Source organism: Rhamphochromis sp. 'chilingali' (genome assembly GCF_963969265.1).
Source record: "Rhamphochromis sp. 'chilingali' genome assembly, chromosome: 9".
Taxonomy (NCBI): Eukaryota; Metazoa; Chordata; class Actinopteri; order Cichliformes; family Cichlidae; genus Rhamphochromis; species Rhamphochromis sp. 'chilingali'.
Genome location: NC_137936.1, coordinates 13,292,851 through 13,305,560, shown reverse-complemented (window position 1 = coordinate 13,305,560; position 12,710 = coordinate 13,292,851).

The following is a 12,710-nucleotide window of genomic DNA, read 5'->3' as shown; positions in this document are numbered from 1 at the left end:
TTTACATTTAATGTCTTCTCACTCCATTACTAGCATTCAGTTGCATCTAAAATGGAGCATAATCTGTATTCTTAAACTGTGGATCAGGCCCAAAGTGGGTCACAGCTCTACTTTTAGTGTGTTCCCACAAAGTAAAAGTACCAATAAATATTAATGAGTCTGTATCGTAGGATGAGAGACTAAATTTCTAATTTGGGGTTCTGCACTAAAAAAGAAACCCCTGAGTTACGTGATTTAATTTTCCTCTGCCTTCCCAAGTCGAGGGGTGGGTGTGGGGTTGGAGGGGTGTGACACTACATCTAAATTGCAATTGGTGTCATCACGCTAGAGTGTTTTTTTTTCTTCTGTGGGGCAGAAGGGGTAGCGCCGCTGTTCTCACCGATCACACAAGCGATAACATTATTATTTATATGGATCAGAAAACCTTAATAATGTAGCTAATTTTTTCACTATGGGAAAAGGTGAACTGAAAAAGGAGGAAAAGTATGATCAGATTTGATTTATATGGATTATGCTTGGTGATTTACAGAGTTATAATAAAAACCATTTGGGTTAACATTGTAATAGTCTGAATTTAAGCACTCAAGTGTACAATAAAATAAATATTTAAAACAATACTTGCAAATGCAACACACTCAATTTCACCCAAGAATCTCACTTCCTCCCACCAAATGCCGATAACATAATGTGAATGGCATTAATTTGACAGCAATTTAGGAACAATTTGAAGGCATTTAGGGAGCTTTCTCTTTCATGCTCTAGTGTTGATCAATATTTCCCCTCAGGATGTTATTCAAACACATACAGCAATATTCCCCACTGAAAAACACTGTGATATTGACCTGTTTTTCCTTCCCTGCAGCCCTTTTTATTTTCTCAAAGAAGGGCTAGCCCAGGAGACAGACATTGTTGTGGTCCTCTGCTCTGTGAAGATGTTTTAGCTTTTATGGCTCCAACATCGTGGCTCTCTGTCGCACTTTCTTTAAAGTGGGCTCTGGAATACATTCACTATGCTTGACATTTGAGATCGTTTTGAGAGAAAACTACTATCTGAGATTTTTCGAGCTACATCTATTTAGAAATGACATTTTCAACATTACATCCTGTTTTCACATTCACGACTACACAATTAATGCATTGGAGGTATTTAAAATTAAACCAATACAGGCTTACCTAAAGCCATTTAATAACTTATGTATCACATTCTAATACTAGAATTAACGTTTCAGTTACCACATTCAACCTTGGCTCAATCTGTACTTTTGTGCATGTTATTTTAGCTTAAATAAAGTTGCACTCATACATGACTCTATCTATCTATGAAATTATATATTTGAAATTATGTATGGGTATGGGTATAGGGCAGTAGCTAACACTATTAAGCTTGGTTAGCAATCTGCATTCAGAAGCTGTATGGTTGCAACACATGGACACATAAGTGCGAAGTAATGGACTAATAAAAAACTAAAATTTGACTCACCAAAACAAAAAACAAACTTCTTGAAAGGTCTGTAGCACACAGCATACCATACTATTAGTTAGATAAGCAATTAAAGTGCTCCAAAAAATACCAAAAACACAAACACCAATGGCCTGCAGCTGCCTATGTTAGGACACCTGTCAATCAACCACATCCCTAACTGAGGTATCAGGTGGATGAGTTATCTTTTGATATGATGTAAAATATCTCTGTGTATGTGTTTGCAAACTCTTCTAACACATCACGAGCTAATCAACCAAAATTGTCATAGAGGTACATATCAGGCTTGATTGTATCAATCAATATATGATCTTATGATGACATTGTGTATCCAAGCAAACACCTGTGATCAGGCTGAAATGAGCCAGTTGTAGTGTTTTTCACCTACAGCACCTTAGAAAAACAATTTTATTTCTTCCGTAATAATGTCTTATCTATATCCACAAAGGTTGATTTATGCATGTCGGCTAGCAACTACCTAACAATAAAGATCAGAAACAGGACAATACTGTTGTTATGAGGGCAGAAACTATCCATAGAGGTCAATATTGTTGCAAAGCTGGCCATTTAATATGGGAATCTATGGGAACTGACTTCGCTTTTGAGCCAGTCTCTAGTGGCACCTAGGGGAGCTGCAGTTTTTGGCACTTTAGCGTTAGCTTAATTTTCCGCTTTGGAGGTTGCTCCTTTGGGTGTTAAAAGTACTTAACTACTTTAAAACTACTGTTTTTGTTTAATCTCACCACTGTCTTTAATCTGATTCCAACCAAAAAAGCTATTGCTGTTTACAGTGGAGTATTTAGGTACAAACTCTCTGTTTTTCTGAAAGGGTTTATTCACTTTAAAGTAATGCTTTTTCTTTGTCTGCTCTATTCTGCCCTTACAGCTCACTACAGTGCCCCACTGAGGCCAAAAAGAAGTATTGCAATAAAGTGGCATGAAACAATCATTACAATGACAGATGAATACTACCAGCGAATAGGTTGTAAAATAACTTCACACACAAGATGAGATTATTTAAAAAGACACATACCCAAACTGAAAGTTCACAAGACTTGCATTGTATTAATAGTGCAATTTATTGAAATAATCAGTACTGGCGATGGTGATGATCTGGCACATGGGAGGAACAAGACGAAGGTTGCAAGTAGAGTGACACACGAACACATGCTGGAAAAGGTGCACAACATCCGGGATTACAAAATACAACAAAATCAAATATATTTGTACACACACACACACACACACACACACACACACACACACACACACACACACACACACACACACACACACACACACACACAAAAAAAAAACATAATATGGATTGTACATTAACATAAAACTTGTTGGAACCATACTGAATTTCACCAGAGAAACACACATACATGAAGAGAGAGAGGGTATGCAAACAGCTACCAAACAGCCATCATTATCCGCCATACAATGAGAACAGGACAAATCAAGAATTGACAATGACTAATTACAGTTTTTTACAGCCGCTAGGACACATTTCTCAATACTTAGGTCACTTTTGCAAAACTCTTCACACAATTCTCCTAACTGACCCTCACCTTGGCAAAGCAGTTCATTTCACATTCAAAATGCACTACAACTACCAAAACACTTTATTCAGGTCTCAAATAAACTCATTCTTCCAGAACACTAGCAAAGGTTGACAGCCGACAAACACACTTTGTCACCCACAAAACAATGACCTAAAAAACACTAACAACATGTAGCATTACACAGTGTTTTCTTGTGTAAAACAAGGACACATCTCTGTTTATAATTTCAATATATGTTACTGGAATGAATCAGACATCATGCAGAATTCGTTAATATTTGTTTATGTATTTTTATTTTTTTGCACTAAGTAATCCCAAAATACAAGAATTTGTATACACACCATCCACTGATACACATACAATAGTAATGCTATTCTACTCGGTCTTCTCCATTTGGCCACAGGTTCTCATCCACATCACATCTTATGTCATCTAGGGCAATACACCTAGGAAAGAATCTTCTGGCATGCCAGAATTGAAGGAGTTGAAAAATTGAAGGAGTAACACCTGTGTAGATGTTCATCTACAATGAGAATAAGCTGTGGCTGGTTAAACTGCATTTTTAGATTTAAAATATGTTTCAATAAAATATTGCTGTTGAATTTTGCTGTCTTTTTAAGTTTTGCATTGTGTTATTGTTTTGGCCATAAGTTTAACAGTTTTGAAAACAGTATGTAAGTACATGCAAAATGTCCTGTACGTACAAAGATTTATGGCAGTTTTTGTGTCTGAGTGAGAAAATAATTCATGAAATTTGAGAGATGTAGTCATTGAATGCATTTTGTGCCAAAACAATGATAACTGATCCTCAGTTTAGCCCACATAGACTTCTGTTGTGCTCACTGTGTGAGGAGTTCTGCAAAAGTGACGTAAGTATTGAGAAATGTGTCCTAGCGTCTGTAAAAAACTGTAATATTGTGCTGAACACATGCACTTTTCTACTCTGTAATATTCTTGTCAATTTTCTTGATATTTATTTATAATCGCCTCTGATAACTGAGTGATCTGTATATATTAGTGCTATTTCTTAAATGTGTAAAATCTGTAACATGATGTATTGTTTGGAGTTTAGTCTGTTACTGTTACTATTTTTACCATTTCAGCAACTGTAACCCAAATAATTTTCTTAGGGATTAATAAAGTATTCTGATTCTGATTGTTTCAGGATGACCTGTATATTTTGCTCATTTCTCCTCCTCTTCTTTTCTATTTTTTCTAAACTGAGCACCTGATGGCTTTGAACTTTTCTTGTCCATCTTCCATTGGTTTTAATTTTGCACTCCAGTATGAACACCCGTCCCCCAACCCGAGGATCACCACAAGATAACCTAATAGACCTACACCTTAGTTCACAGATATGCTTTGTCTAGGGTTTATTTCTGGGATTTCGCACAACCCAGGGTTCAAATCATGAATACATAATAATACATAATGGGCTTGGATTTACAACATTATGAATGAAATGTGCTCTATTTGGAAGCAGCCGCCCCCCTGCCCTGTCGACAGGTTGTGTGTGAGACTTTAAATAATCAAACTGTAAATTATAAATTTTAAATTGTTATTGATCCTTTACCCCCAGTCCTAAAGTCTATATTTATTTTCTTACTCTTCTTATATTTATTGTTTGTTTTCTTGCACTGCTGTAACTGGAGCCACGTTGTCTCGTGTCTCTATATACTGGATTGTATGTAGCGGAGATGACAATAAAGTTTACTTTGACTTCAGCAGCAAGCAGTAGTGATGTGCGATACCACTGATTTCCTTTCCGATCCAATACCAAGTAAAATTCAGGGTGGTATCAACGATACTGATCCGATACCGATACTTTGTACAAAAACTTATTTTATTTACTGTATCTCAAATTTAAGTGCCATAATGATTAAAGGACAACAGATTACTTGTTCTTATCACTTAATAATGCAGAGTTCATCATATAGAAATAAAAAAACTGAAGTTGTGCGCTATTTGAACACCTTGCTTGCCTGCAGCACTAAAGGACTCCATGAGAGACGTCTGTCTCGCCCTAGCAGCACCTGTCCCTCTCCTCCTCTTCAGTTCGCCTCAACATAGGCTTTTCGTATTCTGTGATATGATTGACTCTGAGGTGTTTGACAAGGTTAGTGGTGTTGCCACAACACCTCACTTTTTTGCCACATGTATGCAAACCAGCTCAGCTGTTTGTGGAGGTAAAATACATGACTCCAATTACGCTCAGCCATTGTTGTGAGTGCGCATGCCAAGGGGCTGCAGACATTTATGCAGCCGTATTTCGCACATTACTATGAAAGGCGGAAGAGGAAGTAGTTCCTTCGAATGTAGACAATCTGAATGATATGGTTACTTTCCACTGTGTTCATGTTAATGGTAAACTACAAATTTACCCTAAATTACTAAAATATAGATATTTTAATGTGAGAATCGATTCTAAAACATAAATGACTGGTATCGGAGGAATCGATATTTCAGGATCGATCCGCACATCACTAGCAAGCAGGCGCACTGAGGGCTCTCGCGCTCACTTTTCGCGTATAGAATTTCGAAAAAACATCGGTGCTAATTGTTGGTTTGTTTTAATTTTGTTTTATTTTGTGAGTTGGTTATTAGACGCCCTCTCCTCCCTGTGCAGCAAGCGGCAGGCGCACCTCGCAAACGGAGGGCGCCCTTACTCCCAGCAAATGGGCGATAGAAAACCAATCGGTGCCTACGACATTCCCGATATGCGCTGGCATGATGTCGGGGCAGCATGAGTAATTTATTTATTTATTTTTTGCCGATGCCCGTGATGCCGCCCCGGGCAACCGCCCGTGTCGCCCGTATCTAAAACCGATGTTATGACACAATGCCCACATTGAAAAATGTGTAGATTTGAAAACGACGATGGCTTTAAATCATAACCTTTAACTGTAATCTATTAGCTCTGCAGACTTCCTGCTGATATGGAGGCAATCCATGGCCTAGTCATACACCAAGTAAGAGATAGACTATTAAATGAAAGAAAATGTATTGATTTTTGTTGTTAGTATTCAATTTAACAGAAAAGTTCCCTTTTTCAGTATTGAATTGAATTGAATGAATGCTTTAATGGCCATATGCAGGTTGCCCCGCAGAGGAATAGGACCCCCCGACTTGCACACACAACAAAGACATCACATGGGAATACAGTCGGAGATCGGCAACGTTACAGAGAAAACACTGAAAAAGTACACAACAATGGGAAAAGTAACCATATATAAAAAATAGCATATTATCCAGGACAGTGTTTCCCAACCACTGTGCCACGGCACATAGGTGTGCCGTGAGAAATGATCAGGTGTGCCGTTGAAGCTTATCTGGTTCGGCGTAACGGGCAGATTAATTACATGCTCTTCCACTAGAGGGCAGTACAACTGCCTGCTCTAATTAAATGGGCCAGTAAAACTGCCAGTAAAACAGAAGAAGTCCAAGAAGAAATTACATAATGGCCATGCTGTGGGTGAGACAATGCAGCGATAAATATTTGATAGAGAAATAGATAAGTATTAAAAATAAATAAATAAAAAGTTGTCAATCTGACCTGGGTCATGGAGAAAATTCCGACCCAGATGAGCAGTAGTCCGAAGAAAGCAAAAATGGCTCCAAAAGGTTGGGAAATACTGATCTAGAAATTACTGTTAATTCCTGTCCCTTCTTTCTTTATTTCTTACAGTGTAAACCCAGTGAACAGCACTGAAGCGTTTCTTAGATTTTATTTTTATTTTTTTTACTGCAGCATTCCTTTGTAATGTGAAAAAAAGTGAGACATTTTGTTTAAATAGCACTTTCTCTTAAAAAAACACATCTCATCTATTGAATGTGCACTTAAATCTCTTTACACTGAAAGTCAGGGGAACAATCTGGAGGTGGTTTTTAATGGGTTATTAGGCAGTAGTTTTACTAGCACGGCTGGTGCGAGTCTGACACCTCTGATTTCGAGTCCACCATTATGGGTGGGTATGACTAAAAAACAAAACAACCTTTGTTATTTACTAAAAGTTAATAAAAGCTATTTGCAGACTAATTTTCGGCAAACTGATGCTGAATCTGTAACAAAATAATGTTTAGCACATCAGGTATACATGATACGATTACACCACAAAATCAGAAGCACCTTTTGAATTACAAAAGTATTAAAAATCAACAGATTAGCTAATACTGTCTAGTTAATGTTTGCTAATAAGATTAAACTTTGGACTGTTATTTCTTTGAATCTATATATACTGATTTTTCAGAGCTTATCTTCTGGTGCTGCTTTTTTCACAGTATTACATCCTGCTATTCATCATTAACCTTTAATTAATACTATTGTGACTACAGTGCCCTGTAGTCAATAAAAGCTGCAGTATCTTAATAAATGGCATTTCTGGTTGGAATGACTCCCATCCACTCGTATTTACAGTCTCCCTTTAACATCGCTGCTAGTATAAGAAATCTCTATAAGACATTACTTGCACAGCTATTAGCTGAGGTTTGAGGCCAGAGACGCAACAACTTTTCACATTGCTTTTAGGTTTTTTTTGTGTAATGAACATGCAGTGAATTCTGCATTTGTACACTAACCATGTATCACCTATCCTCTTTATGTTGGTGTAATGACCTACTGAGGTATTTTTTGTGAAATTGTTTAATGAGGGTCACACGGGGGGGGGGTCAAGTGAGAAACACTGGATGGATAATACAGTTGTGGTAATGTTGGGTGTAAATGGGGGCTAACTTGGCATACAGAACGGAGGATCGCAGAGCTGGTCGTGTTCCCAGTCGGGCCAGGACCTGTGAGCACAAGGTGGACACCCCTCATCAGCTCCTATCCCCACCCTTACACTTTCCTTCCAGGCTCTCATTTTCCACATGATTAGCTTGCCACCTGTCCTCCGGCTGGCCATTGGTCTCTGGGCCGTCCGCATCACGACACCATTTAGCACTGGCAAGATTTTCACAGAGACATGCTTCAACACTTCATCCTGCTTCTGATGGTAAGAAGGCCTACATGTTCATGTGCGTGGATAGAAGTACACCGATTATATAGACAGACCTGCTTAAAATTTACAATCAAATTTTCACCACACATTTCCTTTACATGTTATTTATATTTTATCTCGTGTCAGAGATGTACAGCAACACTCGTGATCTGCTGGGTTTATGGACGGACAAAGGCAAGGAGAAGGTTTAGCCAAAAAATAAAGGACCCTGGGTAACTATGATAATCTCAGCACCTGTTATCTGGAGTTCCATCTTTTGTACATGGCTGTCGTAGCAGTGTAGTTCTCATATGAATCAGTAGAAGGCACTGTTTACTACAGAATATCTGCTCTAAACCTCCAAAGCGCAGCTGACTGCTGACTGCTCCTAAGTCTTGATCCTTCTGCATTGATGACAAAGGTGAGCAGACTGACTGGCTTTGGGTAAGATCACAGTATTCTCATATTAAAGCACAATGATACTAACGTTGGAAGACTTTGCAGAATTTGTCATTGTTTCTGTGCTAATTTCTCTCATTGATAAATAAGTGTCATTATTTGATTTAAAATCCATAACCCTAATATCCAATCTGCTGCTCAAAGCTTGTCTCGCAGCATAAGATACAGTTGAATACAGATTGTGTTAAAGGTGTGACTCTGACAGAGGCTGATTTTATTCCTCTCTTCTGAATACATTTTCCACCTGTTTGAACCTGTTGTGTGATGCACAGTGGCATGTCACGACACGCCGTGTTATCCCTTGGTAATTCAGCCCGCTGGTAATACATTTATGCTCCGTCAGAGCAAGGGATTGGCCCTGACCCATGTTGGCCTTGCCTCTGATGTTGGTGGCTTTAGACAGCAGAGACAAAAAGAGGGTTACTAAAGAGGAATGGAGGTCATGGAGTGAAATGTGAAACCTACACCATTTAAAATTATGACCAGCTTAGCACATTGGTAAATTGTAGATCTCCACATTCACCTTCAGTTGTGCGTGATTGCACATAATAAACTGCTGAAATTTTGAAATAATAGTGATCCATGTGAATATTTGAAGAAGCTATTTGTGGTAACTGCCATTCACAATTTCACATTATCCACAGTGTGAAATTTAACACAATGAGGAATCTGGAGGAAAGGCTGCACGATGACAGTAAAGTTGTGTACTTTGTGAGTGCATCATGTTGCAAACTGATAATCACCCTGTGACAGCAATGCAGTCAGCAAGCCCAGATTTGTTTTTTGTTTTTTTCAAACCTCTAAGGTCACGCTACTGAACCTGCAGTTGTCAGATATTTTGCCAATTAGATTCTCCATACTATGGAGACTCGACACAAATTCTCACATCAGACTATTCAATACAGATCCAGGCTTAATTGAACACAGGTGGGAGTTTGGCAGCGGGGAGGACGGGAAGGAAAGAAAGAGAGGGAGGAGGAGGGGGGTGTGGAACAGAGTAAAGTTTTTCAAGTCTTTGTCCCTCCTCAATTTGCATGCCTAATGAAGCTGAGCAGGAGTTAATAGCGGGTGTAATGACTTCTGACTGGCTGGGCTGTGGGCTGCTGGTACAAGAAAGGGCTCCGAATGGCTAACTGTGAAGTAAGGTGGGCAGAGGCAGGTAGAGACACAGCAGAAGAAGCAGGAGTCACCCGACATGCAAACTTGAGAAACTTTAGTCAGCATTTCAAATGTAATGAGTTTTTAATTTTGCCGCATGTGTTTGGTGATATGAAGAAGAAAGTAAAGTTTATGTACCAACTTTTGTTGTGTGTTTTACAACTTCAGAAAAGGACATTAGGATCTTGTAACTGACTTAAACAAGATTATTTGCTGTATGATGCACGTTGACACTTCCCCCCCATCATTGTCTATGAGACTATATTTGTATTGTGTGGTGGTTGGGAAGTTGATAGCCACGTTCTGGCGTAAAATATTTTCACATATGCAATACAGGCCTGAATTTTTCTACAAGTTGTTGATTCCCTACCAGGGGCAGAAGTACCCTAGGGGGTATTTCTGTGCTAGCCATGGGCTATGTGAAAGATCTAATCAGCTGTTACTACAAATAGCCAGGAGGAATGCATAAATGATTAAAGCAGATAAGTAATGAACAAAAGGTGAATAAACAAAACACAGCTATCTAAACGTTACTGGAGTTAAATTGATGCTCTTTTATGATAATGTTAGTCTCTGTCATGCTATGTCATGGCTGATAGGGTGGAGATGGCTGCATCAATCTCTTAACCATGCAGATATATCAAAGTAGGTACAGTTATAATCTGCTGTTTATGATGAACAGCACAGGCAAATACATTTGAAGGGCAAGAAAATTTGAATTGAAGAATATGAAGAATTTTGGTTGCATTTACTTTCCTGTGAAATAAAAAGCAGTGAAAACAGCCGGTCTTTGTTGTTGTTTTTTTTTTTCATGTTGCACAGTAACTACCATATTAGGAAATGTTTATGGAAATGCAGATTGCGCCATCCTTCCTGTCTCACATGAAACTAAAGGAGCTGAATAGCATGAATAGCTGCTAAATCATCACAGCAACTCATTGTAGGACAGGACAAATAAAAAAAATACTAATAATACTATGCTTAAAAATATAAACAGTAATTAGCGTTTTAAGTGTAATTATTCCTGAACATGCTGCAAAGGTCCTTCCTCCATCTTTCAACTGTTCCCATAGGAGGTCGGATCAGCTGCAGCATCTTTAAACGGTCTAATTAAAAGAATTTCCATTCTACTGAGAGAAATGCAAAAAGTGCAGCAACCACCTATGAGCACATGGAGGTAGCCAGGCTGAAACAGCTACCTTGGTTTCTTCAGTAGCAAATGACTGCACATCAAGTAGTCATTGTCATGGTTTTAATCACTCATTCTTATCAGTTATAGGATGAGATGATTGACATTTAGAAGTACACCACGTGGCACATAAATTTCAACTAATTTAACAAATCAGCAACACTTGCTGCATTTTTATTTAATTCTTAATAAAGCTCAAAAGCAACAACTATTTAAATTTGGCATGCTGTTGTCCAAGTGCGAACAAGTGTTGCAGGGAAATGGCTCTCCAAAAACAAAGCTCTCCTGGAAAAAGCAGAGCTTACTGGATGTTTCTTTGGTCCTACTGTATGAGGATGTGCTTGACGATAAGATGCCTGCGGGTGGCCGTGGCCACTTCTGGACAACACTTGATGTTAGTGGGCTTGGCTGTTCCTCTGGTGAGAATGGATCTAAAGAGGACTGTCTCCTGCTGTGTGCTACTTGTGAAAAAGGGCAAATTCAGACAATGTCCCGACCTGATTCTCACTGACGCTGTCTGGAATTCATGTGCATGAGTTATAAAGGCACTTATCTCCGAGGTTTCTTTTTTCGTAGCTTTAGAGCATAACACAGGCATTTCATTTGTGCATTAGATTATCATTTATAATTGTTTAAAGGTTTATGTTTCTATAGCAGCAGATACTTTTTATTTGATCATGTAGTTACGAATGGTATGGAAATTCTGTAAAATCTGTTCTTCCCTGTTTGAGGGAATAATTTATGCAAACTAAATTAAGGCAAACCAAACATGTGTTTGTGAGCGAAACATTTTATCTATGACTGCTGCATTTCACAAACGCTAGAAGATCAAGTTGATTAATTTATTTTTTGGGGCTTCTTTACCTTTATTGTTTTAGGTGAGTGGAGAGAAGACAGGAAAGCTGGGGGCAAGGCAGTTAATGACCTAGGGAAATGGAAATTGAGCTAGCACCCCAGCCTTACCTTAATTTAAGAGGAAAATAAACTCTTCATTGTAAAAGTCATATCTCTGTTTTACTGTAAGCCACTCAATTTGCAAAGCGTTGCAAATACTTTTTATTTTATCAAATGCTACATGCATACAGTGCCTAAAAATAAAAATCAGGTAATCCATATTTCCACACCTACCTTTTTTTTTTAAATTTTTGCATCTTCTAGCTGATGTGTTTTCCCGTTTTTTTTGGCACATCTCACCGATAATTCAGGCTGGCACCATCACCCACACTGGTCGCGGTGTGCCAACACTTCTGCTGGCTGTAAGGCACACACATGTATCTACACACTCATACACGCACTCAAAGCGGTTGACCAGCCCATCTCCACCAGGTGTTGCTTTATAGCTGTGTCACTTTGAGCCTGACTCCATCTGCCACACACAGCGGGAGAAAAAAAATCTAAAAACAAACAGCTTTTCACAGCATGTGCACATGCACAAATACACAGAAACACTGACTCATGGCTGATGATATGCATTCTGAGGTTTAAAATCATTTGCCTATTATATGTATGTATAAGTACAGTCAGTCTAAATTCCTTGTAGTTCATTTTATTTTTATTTTTTAACACAGGTGCAGGCTGATTTTGTGATCTGCTTTTTTCCACATCATCATCTTCATTGTATTCTTTCTTCTTTTTTCTTACGTGGCAAAGAACCATTGACAGAAAGTTTTAAAAAGTCTCACACTGATTGGATTCTTGTACAAACCACTGTGGAAGTGTGTGTCTGCCAAATAAAAATCAAGTCCCATTGAATTCGTTGGATCAATTCAAGGTCAAGGCAGTCTGCGATGTCAAATCACTGTCTATTTCAGGGTTTTTGGTGAAGATTGAACCCCCCCCCCCCCAAAAAAACAACCCAAAAAACCAAAAAAGACAGCAACCTG